Raw genomic sequence first — 10,799 nt, 5'->3', positions numbered from 1 at the left:
CGCATCAGCTTTCGATTTCCGTCGTTCACAATTTCAATCTCAAATCACAATTTCTGTAGGAAGTTATTATACTCGGGTATTATACCCCGTAAATAGCGAGGTTCTGCTACGATGTAAGTATTATAACCCCTGGAGACGTATTAGAAACGCTAACCGATTGATCTAGGGTTCCGTAACGGCTGTCGTGGTTCTGCCCGACGTAGTCGTTGGAATACCGTCTCGGGGAGGGTATTACTAATGTTAAAATGGGTATTATACTAACACACGTGCATTTGTGTAAATTATAGATTATTCCTAGGAAAATCATTACTGAAAACCCTAAGACAGCAATGTGAGTTGATCCACTTTTTGTTAACTGTTTTTACAAAACCTTAAATACCTTTCCATGCGAATAACAGTTATTGAGTATTTGTAAGAATACAATTACCGTGGGTATGTTGGGGATTTGTATACAAAATTTGTTACCACCTGGTCAAGGAGTAACATTTCCACAAGTCAGGTCTGACAGTACCGACGGGTGATAATTGATATAACTTGGAAACAAATGTAATTGCGGGATCGCCCTCAATACTGTTCACTGTGACTTTTTATTTAAACTTGATTAAACTGGGATTCACTCACCAGTATTTCCCACTGACAAAATGTTTTTAAAACGCGTTTCAGGTAACAAAATGTGAAAGCCAAATAGAAGCCAGCTGGACAGCACTGAAGGCTTGGAAAAGTGGCAATAAAGTTACCTAAGAATAAAATAGATGTTTTTATTAAATAAAATAGGATTTATTTCTATGAAATGTGTGTACTGAAAACTTGGGTTTTACCCATGTGTTTAATGTTATAAAACGTGGTGGTTTACTCTGATTAAATATTTCCTAACTACGGTCCTGATGAAAATTTCCGCTGCCAAATTGGATAAATAAACGTGATACCACCGAAACTGGCTTGCGGCCGCCCTTTCCCAGGAACTAGGGATCGGGGGTTGTGACAGAAGGTGGTATCAGAGCTATGCTACTGATTTAGCCACAGAAGTGTTCTGCTGACATCGAAATTCAAAGTGTTAGGAAATAAATTACGGGAATACGTGCATAATTGTATTTTCTTGTTATGTGTTATCTGACTATTTGTTAGTTTACAGTATGAGCGACCAAGGACCATCTGACGCGTATCGTCAATTGTCTGGTTCGCCTAGAAGCGAAGGCACCTCCTCTTCTCAGCCTGCCCTCTCAGGGTACTCTGCTGATACGGAAGAAGGAATCTTTGTGTTTAAGGCTCAGTCTGAAGAGCCATTTCCTCAGAAAAAGAGGGGATGGTTCAGTAGGGGAGCACACGAGCGTAGGAAACGCATGAAAAAGTTGCAGGAACAGCGAGTATTAGCCGCAGCTAAAAGAGAAAAGGATGCCTATGCCCAGGATATGCTCGATAGGGGTATAGCCAATATCCATATTTTAGCAACTACTGCAGCTGACCCAAACCTGGAGCAAATGTTAGCACCCCAACCACAACCACCGATTCCTGACCAACCCATGGAGCTAGAAAACCCTGAAAACCAAATAGAAATGCCTGATTACAACCCGGAGGAGATACCTAGGGTACCTGCACCAAATCCCCTAGACCTAAACAATTACGACCCCTGGTGGGACGATGTTAGGGACTACGTGCAACAAAACCCGATACAGGAAAATGTGCCAATGCCCAATCTAGGAGCCTACCCAGGGTTAGATCCTCAAGATCCCTATAACGTTAGTGATGCAAACATTAGGGAGATCTTAGAGAATCTCTACCCATACCAGGCCCCTATCCCTCCGTACCAGGAACCCGCACCCCAGATTCCAAACCCAGTCCTAGAACCTGCACCCCCAATGAGTGCAGAAAACGTACAAGAACTTAGGACTTTCGGTGAGGAAATTTTAGAAAGCAGTGAGAGAATGCGACAGGTGGGAGAGCGTCTCGTATGGAAATACGACGAGCGCAATATGGATTTTTAGATGAATCCATATCAGTAAATGTGATGGTGGAAACGGTAGTAGTAGTAATAATAATAATAATAATAATATAATAATATATGTGTGTACGTATTAGAAAAAAAAATCTACGGATGCATACTACTAGTATTGTAGCTTTACATTTCAGTCGGTATTGTAAATTTTAATTTCAGTACTGGTGTGTAATAGATGCACAATATATGAATAGATTAAAAGTCGCAATGCTCGACGATTTTGACTAAAAGTGTGTGTCATGTGATTGGCTATATTCGAATATTATTTGTGATATTAATATTTGGTAAATTTTTAAAATTCAGATGGCCGACGAGGGAAATCAAGATAATCTGAATAACGATAACCAGAGTAACAATAACGTGGTTAACGAGAATCCGAACAACAATGGAAACCAAATGGATAATAGTGCCGTTCAACACATAGTGGCACAAGGAATTATAGATGCAATGCCATTTATTATTCAAACAGTTCAAGAAGCGAATAATAAAAGTAAGCATAGCAGTAAGCGACCAACTGAACCGAAACACAGCATGAACAATGGACTCGTACTTCAAGCGCCCATTCCCAAAAGAAGAAGAACCATGCCATTTGGTTGTTCTTATAAAGAATTCTGGTCCTATAAACCAATAGAATTCTCGGGCAATGAAGGACCCACTGCAGCTCTACGCTGGATAGAGAAAACTGAGGCTGTTCTGAAAATAAGCAAGTGTGCTGAAGAAGATAAAATAATGTTTGCTTCGAATATGTTTAAAAATGCAGCCTTAGAATGGTGGAACACTATCCTCCAGTCAAAAGGAAGTGATAGGATTTATAACATGGAGTGGGAAGAGTTCAAAAATATGGTAGAAAGGAACAGATAGCAAATAAGTTTCTGAATCTTAGAATGACCGGGGTAGACAGTAAGGGTTACACTACCACATTCTTTGAATATGCTAGGATAGTACCAACCCTTGCATCACTTGAGCCGGTATTAATCTCCCGTTACATCTGGGGATTAATTGGAGAAATTAGACATGTAGTCAAGGCAGCTAGACCCCAAACCATAGAAGAAGCTGTAGAACTAGCTAATACCTTGACAGATGAGTTAATCCGTACTAGAGAAGAAGAACAGAGGAGAAACCTGACCCAAAGGCTTACTCAAGAATTCCGTTCTGGGAATTCCAACCGTAGGAATGTAGGTTCTACCTCTGCACCATACTGTAGGATCTGCAAGAAGAAGCATTCTGGAAAATGCTCCACTCACTGCAATTACTGTAAGGCACCAGGACACAAGGAAGAAGATTGCAGGAGAAAACCCAGTAATGGAATGTGCTTCAACTGTGGAGAAAAAGGTCATATCAAGCCAAACTGTCTGAAGTTAGCCCCAGCTACAAACAACAAGAACACTAAAAATGTCAGAGCATTTGTTCTAACTGCAGATGAAGCCAAGATGATCCCGGACGTCATAGCTGGTACATTTTTAGTTAATGATATTTTTGCTAAAGTATTATTTGACTCTGGTGCAAACCAAAGTTTTATTAATACTTCGTTTTGCAAACTCCTAAATCAATCATTAACTAAACTACCACAAGAATGTCTCGTAGAGACAGCAAATGGAGAAACCGTTAGGATTTCTGAAATCTTGCAGGGAGCAAGAATAGAAATGGATTGGTTAATAGCCAATAAAGCCAGTATTTTATGTGATCAAAAGTCAATTCAAGTAAAGTCACCAAAGGGTGAAAAGATCACAATTAAAGGAGATAAACCATCTAGATCCACTAAATTCATCTCTGTGATGAAAACTGCAAGTTATATAAGGAAAGGATCTATAGTGTATTTGATTTCTATAATCACTAACACTAAAGGAAAAGAATTAAACGACATTCCAGTAGTGTTCCAGTTTTCAGATGTCTTTCCAGAAGAATTGCCAGGACTACCGCCAGATAGGGAAGTTGAATTCAGAATCCATCTGCTACCAGGGACAGCACCAATTGCCAAAGCACCTTACCGTTTGGCACCCGCTGAAATGCAGGAACTGAAAAACCAATTAGACGAACTGTTGGAGAAAGGATTCATACAACCAAGCTCATCGCCATGGGGAGCACCGATTTTGTTTGCTAAAAAGAAGGACAGATCAATGCGTATGTGCATTGACTACCGTGAATTGAACAAAGTCACGATTAAGAATCGGTATCCATTACCGAGGATCGATGATCTGTTCGATCAACTTCAAGGAGCTCGATTTTTCTCTAAAATCGATTTAAGATCAGGATATCATCAATTAAAGGTACAGGAAGAGGATATTCCTAAAACCGCATTCAGAACAAGGTATGGTCATTATGAATTTACTGTCATGCCATTTGGTTTAACCAATGCCCCAGCCGCATTTATGGACATGATGAACCGAATATGTAAACCATATTTGGATAAATTCATAATTGTCTTCATAGATGATATTCTAATTTACTCTAAAAGTAAAGAGGAGCATGCAAAGCACTTGCACTTACTTCTAAGTTTATTAAGAAAGGAAAAGCTTTATGCTAAGTTTTCAAAGTGCGAGTTTTGGTTAGAACAGGTACAATTCCTTAGACATTTAGTGAATCATGAAGGAATTCATGTGGATCCAACAAAAATCGAGGCAATTACTAAATGGAAAACTCCTGAGTCACCAACTGAGGTTAGAAGTTTCTTAGGATTGGCCGGTTATTATAGAAGATTTATCCGAGATTTTTCTAGAATAGCAATTCCCTTAACCAAGTTAACCTGTAAATCTGTTAAGTTTGAATGGGGACCAAAATAAGAAGAAGCATTTAGAATCCTTAAGCAAAGATTAACCCATACACCCATATTAGCGTTACCAGAAGGAACTAAAGACTTTGTAGTCTATTGTGACGCTTCTAAGTTAGGTTATGGATGTGTGTTGATGCAACGTCAAAAGGTTATAGCTTACGCCTCTAGACAGCTTAAGAATCATGAAGAGAATTATTCAACCCATGATTTGGAATTAGGAGCCATAATTTTTGCCCTTAAGATTTGGAGACATTATCTTTATGGTAGTAAGTTTACCATATTCACAGATCATAAGAGCTTAACGTATATTTTTGGGCAAAAAAAGTTGAATATGAGACAAAGACGCTGGATGGAATTGCTTAGCGATTACGATTGTGATATCCAGTATCACGCAGGAAAAGCCAATGTAGTGGCTGATGCTTTAAGTCGAAAATATCACGAAAAGCCAAAAAGGGTACGTTCTCTTAAATTAAATCTACAAGTAGATTTATACAATCAGATTAGAAAAGCTCAAGAATCAGTAATCAAGGAAGATATTGAAAAATTAAAAGGAATGATTAAGGAATTAGAACAAGGAACAGATGGAATTTGGAGGTTCCATAAAAAGAGAATGTGGATACCTAAATTCGGAAATTTACGTCACCGTATATTAGAAGAAGCTTATAAATCTAAATATATGATGCATCCAGGAAGTGATAAATGTACCAGGATTTAAGGAAAAATTTCTGGTGGATAGGAATGAAAAAGGATATAGCAACTTATGTTTCTAAATGTTTAACTTGCTCACAAGTTAAAGCTGAACATCAGAAACCCTCAGGTTTATTACAGCAATTAGAAATCCGGTCTGGAAATGGGAATTGATAAGAATGGATTTTGTTACCAAGGTACCCAAAACAAGAAAAGGTAATGATACAATCTAGGTGATTGTAGATAGGCTAACCAAGTCAGCTCATTTCGTACCGATGAAGGAAACCTTTAACTTGGAACAATTAGCTAAGTTATATGTAAATGAAATTATTTCATTACATGGAATACCTTTATCAATTGTTTCTGATAGGGATAGCCGTTTTACCTCTCATTTTTGGTCAAGTTTCCAAAAAGCAATGGGAACCAAGTGGAATCTAAGCACCGCTTATCATCCTCAAACGGACGGACAAAGCGAAAGGACAATCCAGAAAATGGAAGACATGCTTAGAGCTTGTGTAATTGATTTCGGAGGTAATTGGGATGATCACTTACCTTTGATAGAATTTTCTTATAATAACAGCTATCACTCAAGTATCAATGCTGCACCATTCGAAGCATTTTATGGACGAAAGTGCAGAACCCTAGTCTGTTGGGCAGAAATTGGGGAAAAACAACTATCTAGAGCCGAGATAGTACAAGAAACAACTGACAAAATCATTCAAGTCAAGGAACGACTGAAAACCGCACGTGATCGACAGAAGAGCTACGCTGATTACAGACGTAAACAGTTAGAATTCCAGGTAGGTGACAAGGTATTGCTAAAAGTCTCTCCCTGGAAAGGAGTGGTAAGATTCATCAAAAGAGGAAAGCTAAGTCCCAGGTATATTGGACCTTTCAACATTATTAGAAGAATAGGACCTGTAGCCTATCAGCTACAACTGCCAGGGGAAATGGCAGGAATACATGATGTATTTCATGTATCTAATCTCAAGAAATGCTTATCCGACGAATCACTAATAGTACCTCTTAAGGATATAGAGGTAAATGAACAACTCAAATTTGTAGAAAGACCTTTACAAATTGAAGATAGGAAGATCAAGAACCTCAAGCATTAGAGATTAGTTCTGGTCAAAGTAAAGTGGGACTCCAAAAGAGGACCTGAGTACACATGGGAGCTTGAATCAGAAATGCAAAAGAAATATCCACACTTGTTCCAGTAGATCTCGAAGACGAGCTCTAAAACAAGGTGGGGAGGATGTAACAACTCTCGGTAAAACCAACACCCTAATAAATAGGTTCCGACACCCTATTATAAAATGTCCCAATATGTATTATATTATATCCCGGATGTGAAAACCAAGCCCGAAATACGTTACAGTATTAAAATAAATTAAAAACAATAAATATTAAGTTGAGACGGGCCGCGTAGACCCACCCCAACCATTCACGCGGGCCGTATGAAGGTGTAAACCGGATTCCTTTGATTTCTTTAACTTGAAGCGGGCCACGTAATAGTTCTCGATAGTTAACGCGGGCCACGAGTGACCTAAGTTGTGGCGCAGCCCTGAGCTGACACGTGTCGATATCGTGTCGAACCTAGTAGATGACCGGGCCAAGCTATTGTATTGACCAAGGTTGACGCGGGCCGCGTAAACCTGGCCTGTGTCTTACGCGGGCCGCCTGGAAGTCAGATTTCACAACTATAAATAGAACGCATCAGCTTTCAATTTCCGTCGTTCACAATTTCAATCTCAAATCACAATTTCTGTAGGAAGTTATTATACTCGGGTATTATACCCCCTAAATAGCAAGGTTCTGCTACGATGTAAGTATTATAACCTCTGGAGACGTATTAGATACGCTGCCCGATTCATCTAGGGTTCCGTAACGGCTGTCGTGGTTCTGCCCGACGTAGTCGTTGGAATACCGTCTCGCGGAGGGTATTACTAATGTTAAAATGGGTTATTATACTAACACACGTGCATTTGTGTAAATTATAGATTATTCCCAGGAAATCATTACTGAAAACCCTAAGACAGCAATGTGAGTTGATCCACTTTTTGTTAACTGTTTTTACAAAACCTTAAATACCTTTTCATGCGAATAACAGTTATTGAGTATTTGTAAGAATACAATTATCGTGGGTATGTTGGGGTTTTGTATACAAAATTTGTTACCACCTGGTCAAGGAGTAACATTTCCACAAGTCAGGTCTGACAGTACCGACGGGTGATAATTGATATAACTTGGAAACAAATGTAATTGCGGGATTGCCCTCAATACTGTTCTCTGTGACTTTTTATTTAAACTTGATTAAACTGGGATTCACTCACCAGTATTTCCCACTGACAAAATGTTTTTAAAACGCGTTTCAGGTAACAAAATGTGAAAGCCAAATAGAAGCCAGCTGGACAGCACTGAAGGCTTGGAGAAGTGGCAATAAAGTTACCTAAGAATAAAATAGAAGTTTTTATTAAATAAAATAGGATTTATTCCTATGAAATGTGTGTACTTAAAACTTGGGTTTTACCCATGTGTTTAGTGTTATAAAACGTGGTGGTTTACTCTGATTAAATATTTCCTAACTATGGTCCTGATAAAAATTTCCGCTGCCAAATTGGATAAATAAACGTGATACCACCAAAACTGGCTCGCGGCCGCCCTTTCCCGGGAACTAGGGATCGGGGGTTATGACACTTAATGCTTTTCAAGAATGATGTTTTTCCACAACGTTCATTGATCTTGATTTCTTCACCATTTGATGTGCTTGGTATGATCTCAACCATTTCCGAATCAATGGAAGTGTTGGTAAGTTGTTATTGATAATATTTTCTGAACCCAACACCAGTCTTCACATTGCTTTTTCTTTGTTTTTCCAAAAGTAGATAACCATTACATGATTTAACCCATCTTTCATTGTTTGGAGTTGGTCCTTAGTTATGGTTGCTTCATGCTTTAGACTACTTATTTCAAGGTCTTTTTCAGCAATTCTTGTTTAGAATCTCTTTTCAATTTTTCAAGATATATTTCACTGATTTGTACCTTTCTATTAGGTTTTCATTCACCTCTTTGATATTAACAAATGCTATGATACATTTATCAGAACAAAACTCTTTGAGAATTTGAGGTGATACCTTAGAAGCAGCCATTTCAACTTGATCCATACTAATGCAATCAGTGGAACTTTTTAGATAGTTTTCATCCATCATTCCTGCACACTCCTGGTCATCAACACATGTGTGACCAAGGCTATCATTAGTTTCATAACGAATTCCTTCACCAACAGTTGTTTGAACCTGATCTTCTTCACCTGAGACATGTTCAAGAGCCATAAAACATAAATTCGAATGTTCATCACTATCACTTGCTATCAAAGCAAAGTTTTCATTTTGCAAGCTGCTCCAGTCAATATAGCCTTGTGTGAAAAACTTTGCTGATTTGGCTCTGCTGGTGTAGGAGCAGAGCAACTTGTGGTGCTTGAAGATATGCAATTGGCATCTGAACATACTAAACCTGAGGGACTTGTGGTGTCACTGGCACAAGATTCATGTTTTGTGCAAAGTGGGCTGTGTTTTGCACATTTGCTCCAGGGGTATTTTAGGGATAAAAATGTTGTTGGATAAAACTGTTGTTGTGTATTAGATTAGGGTCTTTGATTAGGATACGTGGTCAATGGTGCTGATTTGTTTGATTGACTCTTGCACTCTCTTGCAAAGTGACCTAATTTATTACACTTGAAATATTTGATTTTAGATTTATCCAACCCCACTTTTGACCTCCCACTTAATCCTGGATATGTCCTACCAGTCCTTTTGTAAAAATTATTTGCTCATAGACTTAGTAGTGCCACTTGATGCAATATACGCATTTCCTCTAGGTCAGTTGGGTCTATGTGCTTAAGATCGTCAAGTACAAACGACAGACTATCAGGACCATGACTATCATTATTTGCTGTAAATGCATAACTTGTGGAATGTTGATTAAAGTTAATTCCAGTCAATATATCAATAAAATAATCAAAACTCTGATCATTTCCCATTCCAGCAGATGATCCTTCCTAACTCAGAAGTGTCGTGTTACCGCAAACCAAACTGTCAGACACTTTTCCAGTTTCCTAGATCTTATTTTTTTGGACAAGCTCCCTTTCAAATGTTAGGAGCTTTCTATAAAGCTGAGTCAGGCTCATGTCCTTGAAATTAAGATCTATTCACCAACTTGTTGTTAACCGAAACCTTTTTACGCATGATACAGGTACACAAATATGAGAATATTTGAAGTTGAAGTCACATTGGATGTGCCTTAGTAATAAATGGATTTTTGTTCATGATTTATATCTTTAGAATATTGTATGAAATTTGGTTGAATATTTCTTTGTTATGTGTGACAACCTTTGGAAACTTCAAATATTTAAACTTATAATAGTTATCATAAGCTATGGACAATCATCTTGCCCCGTACCATTCTGCTGCGTGTCGGGGTGTGACAACTATATCTACATGCATACTTTGTATACTTTATACTTTTCCTTTTTATTTTTGTACTTTAACTTTATGAAAATTTTACACGTATCAAATTTGTATTTCGCGATAATATTAACTTTAGACATTTCCCTTGGAACATTACTAGAGCCTTTAAGTTTAGAAGCCAAAAGTATTTCTTTCATTTAAACTATGCATGTCTTTCTTTTGAAAAAATCGTACAATATTTTATGAACATTTTATTATGTATGTATATCAACTTAAAACAGTCTATAATAAGGGTCTAGATACTCATCTGTTAGAACCGTAAACACATCAAGATTCCAAATTTATGCATCCAAATTATGTACGCATATTACCGTTTACTCTTCATGTGACATCTGTGCCTCTACGACCATCATACAAATACAAAACCAATGAAATCTTGTGTTTCATACTTGGGATTTCTATAAATACAAGAGACATTTCGCATGTCAATTCTTGTTCGATTTCAAGCCTTAAATCGCTTTCTGGAAAGTTATACGCAAATTGTTACGTAAATGTAATTATATTAACGCGACAAACACTCCGTAATAGTGACATAAGCTTAACATGCCTTAAATAACCTTTACATAACTTAGAAATAAGTTTTAAAGGGTTTGGTGTGCCAAAAACAAGTTTATTCGATCATAGGGGTTATTTGCGACAAACTACGAAAATCTGCCGATACGTACAGTAACGAACACTCCGGAACATGATCATAAGCTAAACATACCCTAAATATCCTTTACATAGCTTAGAAATAGGCTTTGAGGGGTTCGGTATGCGAAAATACGCTTATTTGATCAATAGGGACTAAAAGCGTCAAAAAGTGCATAAGTTTGCATTTACG

The sequence above is a fragment of the Helianthus annuus genome, chromosome 12 (genome assembly GCF_002127325.2).
Source record: "Helianthus annuus cultivar XRQ/B chromosome 12, HanXRQr2.0-SUNRISE, whole genome shotgun sequence".
In the NCBI taxonomy this organism is placed as follows: domain Eukaryota; kingdom Viridiplantae; phylum Streptophyta; class Magnoliopsida; order Asterales; family Asteraceae; genus Helianthus; species Helianthus annuus.
This window is presented reverse-complemented; position numbering follows the sequence as displayed.